Raw genomic sequence first — 13,772 nt, forward strand, 5'->3', positions numbered from 1 at the left:
GGGAACATAATAAGCATTTTAAACATGCTTATTGCCTCATTTTCTTAGGCTGATTCCTAGCACAGAATACTTAAGAATCTGTCTAGTCTAGGGAAGAACTGAAAAAATGAATTGATACATGATAAAGTTCTTTTATGTAAGACAAAAAATATTTCTTTTCAGGAATAGCTAGATAATTCAATCCAGGTACCACTCCAAAAGAGACATGATAAACTGAGAGGAATAAAGAAACGAATACATAGGATGGAGGGAAGAGAATGTTGGAGAATTTTAGAAGTAGAAAGACAAAGGGCATTTAGGTTAACCCTGTCCATTGGCAGCTATGTAGAACAATAGATAGACTACTGTAACATTTAAAAGAGTGGATTGTATAAAGTGTTACAGATAAAAGAGTGTGTTGCCTTAAACTGTGACCACAGAAATATGGTTTCAAGACATTGTCTTGAGTTAAATCAAATATAAAGTGGTCACCAGGGAAAAATTCCCAAAAATGAAATATACCCAAGTCAGCTGGGTTTTATGGAGATTTTAATTGATACAAATAAGGAATTAATGAAAGAGAGAGAGTAAGAGGAAACAATGAGAAAAGGGCTAGGCCAGCCCAGGCCCAAGCCCTAAGAGAGAGATCAGTCAGTCTTTAATCCACTCACCACAAGATTTGTCCCAGGCAAGACTCCAGTGTTCAGAGAGACCCACCAGTTCAGCTCCTGAGCTCCACTTCAGCTTCCAAGGCTGAATTTTCCTGAACCCCCTGAACTGGTTCAGACAGCTCCTTTTAAAGAGAATTTTCTCCTATGTCACCTCCCCTAAGTTCTCACATCTACCAATCACAGTAGACATTTTCCAAAGGACTGCCCATTCTTAATTCACACTGAGTAGACTAAACATTTGAGTAATTCACACCTGAGTAGACTAAAACCTCACACCTCTTTTGTTAAGGCTTGTCCCTTACAAGTTTCCAAGTTGCCTGACCTTCATAGGTACTTAGCACTTTCCTAAAAATAGACTTAGCTTAAGGCTTTTGCTTTGCTATAAGTATGAGTTAAGTACTTTTTCATTGTTTAGTAAAGAGTTTACAACTTTATATTCCCCTAAAGTATGCTTAAGTATGGGTGGAGTAGAGTTCTTACATTCCTGACTAAGTCCCTTCATGGTCTTCAATGGTCTTAACCAAGTGTTCTGAAGTAGGGTCTGAGAATTTTTAAGATTCACAGTACTGGGCCTGGAGGCAGGGAAACTCATTTTCATGAATTCAAATCTGGTTTCAGAAATGTAATAGCACTGTGACCATGAACAAGTCACTTAACCCTGTTTGCCTTAGTTTTTCATCTGTAAAATGAGTCAGAGAAGAGAATAGCAAAGTATTGTAGCATCTTTGCCCAAGAAAACCTTAAACAGGGACATAAAGAGCTGGACACAATTGAACAACTCTTTATATATTGATTAATTTCCACCATGGAGCCTGGGCAGCATGCTGTTGTTCCAGAGCAGGAGTCCATAGCTTGTACTCCTCTTTTATGATATCAATTCACAAGATTTCATATTGGAAGGGATCTTGGGGAATTTATCTATTCCACCTTCTTCCTGCATAGGCAAGGACACTGAGTCTGAGAGAATTATGACTATTTCAAGGTCACATATATAGTAAGGAGCAGAGTTTGAACTTGAACCCCTATATATTCCATGGAAACATTCACTAACAGCTGAGGAAGTTCTCTCATCCTGTTGCTTTAGAAATACCACCTGCGTGAGTCTCAACCACCAAAGTCTTCAGTTTCCTCATCTCTACATAAAGAATGGGTTAGGCAAGATGATGTCTGAGGTCCCTTCCAGCATTAGATCTGTGATCTAATGATCTAGACATCAAGGTTGCCAATGAATGGAAATGATTCCTCAGAAGTAGCCTGATCTGTTTGAAAGCAGATGTGTGAAGTAGTCATGAGTATAATTTTCTCATTCCATTAATGCTCATACATGCTAAGATCATGATGAAAATATATGAAATTAATAAAAATGAAAATATAACATTGCTTTATAAAATGATTCATTATACAATGATGAATATCAGTGCACTTCTTCATTTCTAGATGAAAGAGGTAATTACTTATTAATCTCAATGTCATCTCTGAAAGCTCTAACATAGCTCCTTTGTATTTGATATACTCTACTTTGGCCAAATGAATATAAAATAAATGCTTCAATTTTCTTTATATTTTTAAAAATGATAAATTCTAGCTAAATAAATGCCTGTGATCAGAACATATCATAAGAGGTATACCTTGTCCAGATAAAAAACTTCTTGAAAAATATTTTTAAAAAAATAACCAAGGTTATCCATACTGAGGTTGCAAAGCAGGTTTGTGTTAAAAAAAAAAAAACTGGGGGTAATATATGCAAAAATTGAAGTAGAGCAATTCTGGTTTACAGTAGAAAGATGAATGAACTTGTAATCCAGAAAGATCTGAGTTTCAAATCCTCCTCTGATACCTATAGGTTGTATGACCCTGAGCAGGTCACTTAAATCTCTCTCACTCTCAGTTTTTACATCTTTAAAATATTTCTCAAAACTAACCTATAGTGTTGTAGTGAGGACTCAACTTATTTCCTATTTCTTTGTCCAGTTCAATAAGGAAATGCATATAAAGCACTTTACAAAACTTAAGGTACTATAACATAGCAATGATGATGAGAACAACATCTATCAGCTACATTTGAGGTTATGGCCAGGGTTAGAGGGAGAAACTGGAAAAGAACTGAGGTATTTTTTGGTTTTGGTTTTTGTTTTCCCCTGGGATCTATGCCTAATTCATTTCCACAGCTGTTTTCTAAGTGGCTTTCAGAATCCCTTGGGAATATGTGATAGGTTTAAGTTAAGGTGTTTTATCAGAGAGGTGAGGAGGTTGTCTTTCCTCCATGACTGTGACTGATGCACTGTTAGGCTCTGATGGTCCACCTGGGGCAAATTCAGCACAATGATATTTGAACAGCTCACCACAATTTATTTATTTATTTTTTACAGAATTCCATTGTTCATTTTTCGTAATACCAAGACTCACTTGTATTTGTCAGAAATCATGGGTGTAGATAAAAGTTCAATTTGAACTAATTTTTCAGTGCCAGTGAGACTTCTGCTCAGAGTATTTTACTATTTTCAATAGACATTTATTATCTTCCTTTCAAAATGAAAGTAAAGGATTAATATCCATGGACTAATATCAATCATGAATCCTGCTACAAAATAGCTGTCTCTTTACCTAGTTATTCATTATTCCTTTTGTGTTATCCCTTTTCAGAAATAAAAGAACTAAATAATTGAATAAATATCATTTTTTCTTGGTTGAGCCATGTAAATATAATTAAAATGTTTATAGTATTTACCCTAATTTATAGATTAAGCCTCTTGCCAATAAATATACTAAGATGTTACATTATATAAATAGAAATACTTCTAAAGAAATTCATCTGGGAAAAAAAAAAGGTTAAGATTAATGAGAAAAAGAAAGAGGTAAAAATTGAAAAGAGCTTAGAAGTACCAGATCTTAAGCTGTACCACATGGCAATTATAATAAAAACTATTTGATATTGATTAAAAACAAAAAAAAACAGAAAAAAATGACTAAAGGAATGAATTAAATAAATAAAACCAAGATATAATTAAATATAAAAGCATTATATTAAACAAATCCAAGAGTGACAAATAGAATAAGGATTCCTTTTCTGACAAAAACTTTTTAGGAAAACTATTAAGTATTCTGGCACAAATTAGGTTCATAACAATATCACATAACACAGTAAACTGCAATTGGGTATTGTTGTTTGTCCTTTGTTTTCAAAGAGGATGAATGATATCATGGTATGATGTCTTGACCACCTGTGAATTGGATTTAAGTGAGGAAGAGTTGAACAGTCATCAGTTTTGCTCTCTTTCCCAAAGTCATCAAGGTCCTTAAGAATGTATTATTATTAATATCATTAATATCAATATTATTATAAGTATGTATATTAATTATATTATAATATTAATATCACTTATTATTATTAAGAATTCTCTGGGAAGTCAAAGAGGGAAAAACCTATATGTACAAGATTATTTATAGCAACTTCTTTTTTGTATTAGGAAACTACTGGAAATAAAATAGATGCCCATCAAGTAGGCAATGACTGAATAAATTATGACATTTAAATGTAATGGAATATAGTCATGCCATAAAAATGATGAATGTGATAGATTTGGAAAAACATGTCTGTATTGATACAAAGTAAAATAAGGAAGATCAGTAGAACAATTTACATGATGGCAACAATAATAATATGAAGAAAAACAATTGCTATCAGTCCTCTGATCAAAGCAATGAACAAAAGTGGTTTCCAATGATTTATGATGAAACAGACCTCCCACATCTTACCAGAGAGAGGTAATGAAATTAAGGTAAAGAATGTGATGACCCTTCTCAGATATGGACAATATATTGATTTGTTTTCCTAGGCCATCCATATTTTTTTCAAGGGAGGGCTTCTGTGTAGGAAGTAGTAGTTAGTAGTGATAGTTACACAAACACACACACACACACACACACACACACAAACAAGTAAAACTTAAATATTATCCAAAGAAAAATCTTTGAACCAGAGGAGATACAATTTAAAGTTTTGTCATTACCCAGTATAAAGCTTTTTACAAAAACTTCAAATTGTACAAATTGTACCACACTACAAATGCAAATATCAAAATACTTCCAACTTGAGTAAAACAAGAGGAACCCAACTCCTGCCTAAGTAAGGAATAGTTCTCCTGACATTTTAGAGACTCCTATGTTGTTAATTTTTAAAATTTTTAAAATTTTATTTAATTAGTCAATTTAGAACATTTTCCCCTGGTTAAAAGAATCATGTTCCTTTCCTCTCCTCCCCCCATACCCTCCGGTAGCTGATGCACAATTCCACTGGGTTTTACATTTGTCCTTGATCAAAACCTATTTCCATGTTGTTGATGTTTGCATTAGGATGTATTTCTACATCCTGAAATAGGTGGGTTAAATAAGGGTTCAAACTAAACATATATAACAAAAGAACACATTTATTTAACTAAAGGGAGAAGGGAAATGGGTCCTGGGAATATCTAACTTTACACCCAAATCAGAGACTAAAACCCTAACAACCTTTTTTACCTATTCTAAACTAACTCCTTAATTACTAATTAATATTGGGGAGGGTTTGGTAGCAGCAAGAATAAGGTTCAAAGTTAATTTCACACAACTGGAGTCCACTTCAGGTCAAGCAGAAGTCCCAGTATGAAGAGTAGCACTGCAGGAATCAGGATCAGAAGGGAGTAATGGATTAACACACACCGTCCACCAGTGTAATGTTATCCACTATCTCTACTACTTCCTGAAGATGATTTTGATTGTAAGAAGATCCAGTCTCCTGACAGCTTCAAGTCTCCCTCTCTCCTCCAGAGAAGACAACCAATTTCTCCAAGAAACTGTCTGTGTGATCAGTTCCTCAGCTTCTGAGAGCTCCAGAATGTTGGCCTGCAGGATCTCCTGCCCTCAGCTTGCTCCTGTTAAAATCCATTACAAGAATCCCCAGTCATATCTCCATCAACCCATGTGATCGAGCAATTGTTTTTCTTTGGAGTTTCTGCTCCCACAGTGCTTCCTCTGAAGGTGGATATTGTTCTTTCTCATAAATCCCTCAGAAATATTCTGGATCACTGCATTGCTAATAATAGAGAAGTCCCTTACATTTGATTGTACCATGGTGTATCCGTCTCTGTGTACAATGTTCTCCTGGTTCTGCTCCTCTCATGGTACATCACTTCCTGGAGGTTGTTCCAGTCTCCATGGAATTCCTCCAGTTCGTTATTCCTTTTAGCACAATAGTATTCTATCACCAACAGGTACCACAATTTATTCAGCCATTCTCCAATCAAAGGGCATCCCCTCATTTCCCATTTTTTTGCCACCACAAAGAGCTGAGCTATGAATATTCTTGTACAAGTCTTTTTCCTTATCTCTTTGGGGTATAAACCCAGCAGTAATCTCCCTAATGAACATTGATGTAAAAATATTAAATAAAATACCAGCAAAAAAGATTCCAGCAAGTGATCACAAGGGTTATTCATTATGATCAGGTGGGATTTATACCAGGAATGAAAGGATGGTTCAATATTAAGAAAACCATCCACATAATTGACCATATCAACAAGCAAACCAACAACAATCACATGATTATCTCAATAAATGCAGAAAAGGCCTTTGACAAAATGCAACACTCATTCCTAATGAAAACACTAAAAAGTACAGGAATCAGTAAACATAATCTGTAATGGGGATAAACTAGAATCCTTCTCAATAAGATCAGGAGTGAAACAAGGATGCCTATTATCACCCCTATTATTTAACATTGTACTAGAAACACTAGCTGTAGCAATTAGAGAAGAAAAAGAAATTGAAGGTATGAAAATAGGCAATGAGGAGACCAAGCTATCACTCTTTGCAGATGATATGATAGTTTACTTAAAGAACCCCAGAGAATCAACTAAAATGTTAGTTGAAATAATCAATAGCTTTAGCAAAGTTGCAGGATACAAAATAAACTCACGTCAGTCATCAGCATTCCTATATATCTCCAACACATCTCAGCAGCAAGAATTAGAAAGAGAAATTCCATTTAAAATCACCCTAGACAATATAAAATACTTAGGAGTCTATCTGCTGAGACAAACACAGGAACTATATGAACACAACTACAAAACACTTTCCACACAATTAAAACTAGATCTAAATAATTGGAAAAAACTTTAAGTGCTCATGAGTAGGATGAGTTAACATAATAAAAATGACAATCCTACCCAAACTTATTTACTTATTTAGTGCCATACCCATTGAACTACCAAAAAACTTTTTCATTCAATTATAGAAAAACATAAGAAAGTTCATTTGGAAGAACAAAAGATAAAGGGCATACAGGGAAATACTTTTTTAAAAAAATGTGAAGGAAGGTGGCCTAGCAGTACTAAATCTCAAACTATACTATAGAGCAGTGGTCATCAAAACATTATGGTACTGGCTAAGAGATAGAAAGGTGGATCAGTGGTGTAGACTGGGAGTAAGTGACCTCAGCAAGACAGTCTATGACAAGCCCAAATTTTGGGACAAAAATCCACTATTTGACAAAAATTACTGGGAAAATTGGAAGACAGTATGGGACAGATTGGGTTTGGATCTACATCTCACACCCTACACCAAGATAAACTCAAAATGGGCAAGTGACTTTAATATAAAGAAAGAAACTATAATTAATTAGATAAACACAGAAGAGTATACTTGTCAGATTTTGGGGAAAGGAAAGATTTTTAAGATAAGGAAGAGTAAGAAAAAATTACAAATGTAAAAGAAATAATTTTGATTACATTAAATTTAAAAGGTTTTGTACAAACACAACCAATGCAACCAAAATTAGAAGGGAAGCAACAAATTGGGAAAAAATCTTCGTAATGAAAACCCCTGACAAAGGTCTAATTACTCAAATTTATAAAGAGCTAAATCAATTGTATAAAAAAAATCAAACCATCCCCCCCCCCAATTGGTAAATGGGCAAGGGACATGAATAGGCAATTTTCAGATAAAGAAAACAAAACTATTAATAAGTTCATGAAAAAGCATTCCAAAGCTCTTATAATCAGAGAAATGCAAATCAAAACAACTCTGAGGTACCACTTCACACCTAGCAGATTGGTTGATGATAGCAAAGGAATGTAATGAATGTTGGAGGGCATGTGGCAAAATTGGGACATTAATGCATTGCTGGTGGAGTTGTGAATTGATCCAACCATTCTGGAGGGCAATTTGGAACTATGCCCAAAGAGTGCTAAAAGACTGTCTGCCCTTTGACCCAGTATCCTAAGTCTTTAAAACAAACAAACAAAAATTGGAAGCAAATCACATGGCATTCTCTCACCCAGTGGGCCACCAAGTATCTACCCATAAGTTCAAAGATACTTCGTGGGTCAGAATATTCTCTAAAATATAGTTAATACAAGAACAAATTAGTTCAATAGAAAAAATGGATAAAATTAATTACATTAATGATTGTAAGATTAAATTGTAATCTTCTGATTGTAACAATGAAGGTACTTAGCTCTTCCTTTATTGGAAGATTGAATTGTAATTCACAATCTATTTTTAGATTTTAATCCCCAAAAGGTGTTAACTCAGTATTTGAAGTATATTTACCCATTTTAACTATAAAAAGGTGTTAAGCAACTAAAAAAGGTGAACTAATTTAAAAAAGGTGTTAAGTAACCAAAAAAGATATTAATCTAACAAAAGAAGGTGTGAACTAAAGAGTGGGCCGTCCTAGAGAGGAGCATCTGCTGTGGCTGGTAGATGTGAAATTTAGGGGAGGTGACACAACAGTAAAAGCTCTTTAAAAAGAGGATCAGAGACCAGAAGAAGATATATTTGATTCGAGGAGATTGAAAAAACTCTCTGACTCAGAGGAGAGACTGGAAGACAGACACTTGAGGAGGGACCAGAAGACAGACACCCAGACTTATTTCCATTTAGAAGGTCACTGTTGGTGAGTGAAAGACTGACTTAGTGACCCTGCCTTTCTTGGAGATCATTTGAAGACTTTTTTTCCCCTGGCTAGGGCTTAGATCAGAAGAAGCCAGATCTCTCTCTCTCTCTCTCTCTCTCTCTCTCTCTCTCTCTCTCTCTCTCTCTCTCTTTCTCTCTCTCTCTGTGTGTCTCTCTCTCTCCTCTCTCTCTCTCCTTTTATCTCTTCCTTAATATCTTCCTTCTATTGTAAATAAACTACCATAAATTTCATTTACTTTAGTAATTCATTTTAGGATTTAGAAATTAAATCCCAGGCAACCACCTATATAAATATTCAGAGTCTAACCACAATTTAAATTTAACATGGTAGTGTGTCCCTATAACACTTAAGATTATTCTCCTAAAATGTATACATACTTTTAGTGGGAAAAGTGAACCTACATAGAAATCACATAAAGTTTTTGAGGGTAGCATATGTGTCTAAGGAACATGGAAAATTGCACATATAGGAAACAAGTTTGACGAGGACATTGAGTAGTGATTCACACTCCTAATGGTAGAATACTGCTGATATCTTCTATTCATATATTATTGTTATGCTACCATGCTGTTTTATGTTGGACATTCTTCCCAACAGGAATTTCTCTCTACTGATCCCCACCAGGTGTTCCCTCTGAGGAGTGTCCTCTGGTGCCCAAGCTGTTCCTTAATTATCTGGATATCTTGATGATTACCTAATATGTAGCTCAACATCCACCAAGAATACTGTGGTAACTAACCTTCCTCCCCATACGGAAAGCTTCAGTTATATAAACTGACTTTCAGCTTTTTCTTTTAGTCCTCCACTGAGGGCTATCCTCACCTGAAGCTAAAGCTCTGCCTCATTGGATGTCAGCTTCTCCATTACAGAAGTGTTATGATTTGTAAGCCTCTCCTCAGAATGGTTGTGATACTTCTTAGCTCTATTAGACAATGAGTGCAAAGTTCTCTTTAGCTCTCTCAAGTCAACCCTTTCAAAGAATTACTAAGACACTTTTCACCAGAAAGTAGCAGAAGTCATGCTAAGATCAGGTCTGTTCTTAGAACTTTTCTTTTTGACTCTTCTATTAACTTGCCACTTCCTCAGGATCTCTAAGTTCAACTATTATGAAAGGTATACTCAGGAACTAATTTTAGTTCTTACATATTATATCCCTCCACCAGCCAGGTCCAAATATTTTTTTCAAATTGCAAAGGGCCTGGACTAAAAGTGTAAAGAATTTGGACCTGTCCTAAAAAATTTCTCAAGTCCATATGTTTTACTTGTTCTCCACCGCAACAAAACTGTTTGGCCTGGACTATCAGCCTCAGCAAAACAGAGGTGCTGTTCCGACCTGCACCAGGGAGGCCAACGAACCAGCCGTGCAATACAATCGACGGCACGCAGTTTTCTAACGTCAACACTTTCAGGTACCTGGGCAGCACCATCGCCAACAACGGGTCCCTAGACCATGAGATTAATGCCAGGATCCAAAAGGCCAGCCAGGCACTCGGGCGGCTGCGCTGCAAAGTCCTCCAACACAGAGGTGTATGCACTGCGACGAAGCTCAAAGTGTACAACGCAGTGGTCCTCAGCTCGCTCCTGTACGGTTGTGAGACATGGACACTGTACCGGAAGCACATGAAACAGCTGGAGCAATTCCACCAACGCTCCTCCAGTCAATCATGAGGATCCGATGGCAGGACTGAATCACCAACCAGGAAGTCCTCGACAGAGCCAACTCCACCAGCATCGAAGTCCTGGTCCTCAAAGCCCAGCTACCATGGTCTGGACACGTCATCCGCATGGACCCACAGCGAATACCAAGACAGGTATTCTATGGTGAACTGTCAGCTGGACTCAGGAAACAAGGCCGACCGAAGACAAGATTCAAGGATCAGCTAAAGTCCAACTTGAAGTGGGCTGGCATGACACCAAAGCAACTAGAACTTGCTGCCTCTGTCAGAAGCAGCTGGCGAGCCCACATTCACCATGCCGCCGCCACCTTTGAAGATGAACAATGCCGACGTCTTTGCCACTGCGCGTGAACGCCGACACCAGGCCACAACCGCCCCTCCCGTAACAACTGGCGTCCCAGGCCCCATGTGCCACAAACTGTGCGCCTCAGCCTCTGGACTCCAAAACCACATGAGGGTACACCGTAGAGGAAACTGCACAAAGACAATCGTCATTCTCGGTCACCGAGAGACTACCACTACTACTACTAAAAAAAAATATTTATTACATTAAAATTCACAAATATTTCTAATCCTTCCTCCCTTTCCTGCACTAGAGAAGGCATCATTTCACAAAAATATATACTTATACAAAATAATGTCTTGCTTGTCATATTTTTCAGTTTTTTATCTAGAGGAGTACAGTTTTTTACAGAAGAGACATTGTAAAAAATAGACACGAATCCAGGACTTCAATCCCCAGAATGCCCTGTAATCTCACTGAATTCTCATGTGGGCCAAGATCAAGAAGGTATTAAACCTGGTTGTGAATAGGCTTGCTCTCTTTTTTGGACTTCTGTTTTGGAGCAGAGGTGGCTATTTTCATAATGGAGATGATGTTGTTTCTAGGCCACTCTGGCCTAGGCATGTATTTCTTATCCTGTATTTTCTTTAATCCTTAATCTTTAATAAACCTCATAAAAAATATAATACTCCCTTGCAGAGAGAAACTAATTTCTACCTGCCTCAGTCTCCTCAGTCTCCCCTACATTTTAACTGTTACAACATATGCATTAGGTTTTTTAAATTAGCAACAAACTATGATGAAATATACATACAATCTAATGTATATACACATTATAATGCTTAATATATACATTCTCTACTAAATCTATATTTAAAATTTACATAATCCCCTTCTGTAAAGAGATCATAATTTAAAATTACATTTTTAAAAAATAATTAATTAATTGATTTAGAATATTTTCCACTGTTACATGATTCACGTTCTTTCCTTCCCCTCCCCCCACCCTCCTCCAGTGCCAATGAGCAATTCTACTCGGTTTTACATCTGTCATTGATTTCAATCATATCAATCTTGAAGTTGGGGGTTGTACCTCAGTCTGGGGTTTGTATTTCTAGCACCTAGCTCAGTTCTTGATATAGTGCCACTGTTTAATAAAATGCTTGTTGAATGCTTGACAAAGGTTATATTTGTGATGGGTGGTATCATTAAGGGAGATATTGCACCAGAACAAGAAAAGAGGTCCAAGGATAGATCCTTGGGTGGATTATCCACATCTGGAAGGAGGAAGAAAAGGGTATGCCAGTCAAGTCAAGGAAGATAACAAACATTTATGTCATTGTTATCTATCAGATACTGTGCCAAGTATTGGATATGCAAAGAAAGGCCAAAAAAATCCCCTCTTCTTTTAAGGAGTTTATAGTCTAATGAGGAAGGCAACATGAAAAACTATGTACAAACAATATTCATGCAGGATAAAATTTGGATCCTCTCAAAAGGAAAGGAATAGGAAGGAAAAAGGGGGACCTATTCAAGGAATGTCATAGGAGCCATAGAAAGCTACATCAAGAAGATGGAGATTCTGATCAGATGCTGACAAAAAGTTATGTACAATCAATACAAGGAAATATCATTTTAGGGATGGCCTGTGGGACAGAATTTAGAGGGTAACGGTGACTGTATCTTGATGGTATTCCAAGCTGGAAGAAGAGACAACAAGGCATCTTTCCATCCATTTATCAATGAAGGAGAGGAGAGGAGAGGAGAGGAGAGGAGAGGAGAGGACAGGAGAGGACAGGAGAGGAGAGGAGAGAGAGAGAGAGAGAGAGAGAGAGAGAGAGAGAGAGAGAGAGAGAGAGAGAGAGAGAGAGAGAGAGAGAGAGAGAAGAAGAAGAAGAAGAAGAAGAAGAAGAAGAAGAAGAAGAAGAAGAAGAAGAAGAAGAAGAAGAAGAAGAAGGAAGAAGAGAAAGAAGAAAAGAGAGAAGAAGAAGAAGAAGAAGAAGAAGAAGAAGAAGAAGAAGAAGAAGAAGAAGAAGAAGAAGAAGAAGAAGAAGAAGAAGAAGAAGAAGAAGAAGAAGAAGAAGAAGAAGAAGAAGAAGAAGAAGAAGAAGAAGAGGAAGAAGAAGAAGAAGAGGAAGAAGAGAGGAGGGGGTGTGTGCTGGGAGCTTGAGGGGATAACAAGGTGAAAGGAAAGAAAAGGTTATTGTAGTTGTTACCAGACCTGTGGTTTCATCTGCGTAGGGAGTGCCCAATAAGGAAATATCTATCAAAGAGATTTCATCAGCAACTACGGGGCAAGAGAAAGTCTTGGAGAATATCTAAGGGTGAGTGGCCACAGGTCACATAGCCAGGATGAGTCAGAGGTCTTCTCTATGTTCTAGTTATTTGTTTTTTTAAGAGCAGACTAAATCTGAACAGCTTCAGAGGCAGAGAAAACCAGTATTGAGAAAGTGATTGCATGGAAGCTGGAAAGCAGGAAGCCTTCAGTAGAGGCATTTCTGTTTCTGGCTTACCAGTCCTGAAAGAAGAAAAGAATGACATGGATGTCCCAGAATAGATTACAGGAATAACACACTCCTTTTCCTTCACCAAATTGACTTTAGAATGAGCTATGATTTTTGTTAAGCACTTTAAGCTGTTTTTCCTTCATTGATATTAAAATCAGCACTTTCTATGGACAGCTGGTTGGAAACAATTCCTAGAAAATCCCATCTTCTGAGTTCAAATGTGGCCTCGGACACTCACTAGGTATGTGAACCCAAGCAAGTCACTTAACCCTATTTGCCTCAGTTTCCCCCATTTATAAAATGAGCTGGAGAAGGAAATTGCAAAACACTTCAGTATCTTTGCCAAGAAAACCCCAAATGGGACCATGAAAAGTCATACATAACTAAAAATGACTGAGTAAAAATTATACCTTCATGATTTAGTTGTTGGTAGCTATTAGAAGCATCAATGTCAGCCAGAAGGGTTTTCCTTCAGTTTCCTCATCTGTAAATGAGCTGAAGAAGGAAATGGCAAACTACTCCACTATATTTGCAAAATAACCCCAAATCAGGTCATTAAAAGATCAGACAACTGAAATGTCTGAACAATAAAAAAACATGCAAATAACCTATGGATATCAGAATTTTAATTTTATTAAATTTTATTAAGTTTAGGATTTTCAGAAATAGGGGAACAGTCACATTCATTTCCTCCTAACTTGG

The sequence above is a fragment of the Monodelphis domestica genome, chromosome 3 (genome assembly GCF_027887165.1).
Source record: "Monodelphis domestica isolate mMonDom1 chromosome 3, mMonDom1.pri, whole genome shotgun sequence".
In the NCBI taxonomy this organism is placed as follows: domain Eukaryota; kingdom Metazoa; phylum Chordata; class Mammalia; order Didelphimorphia; family Didelphidae; genus Monodelphis; species Monodelphis domestica.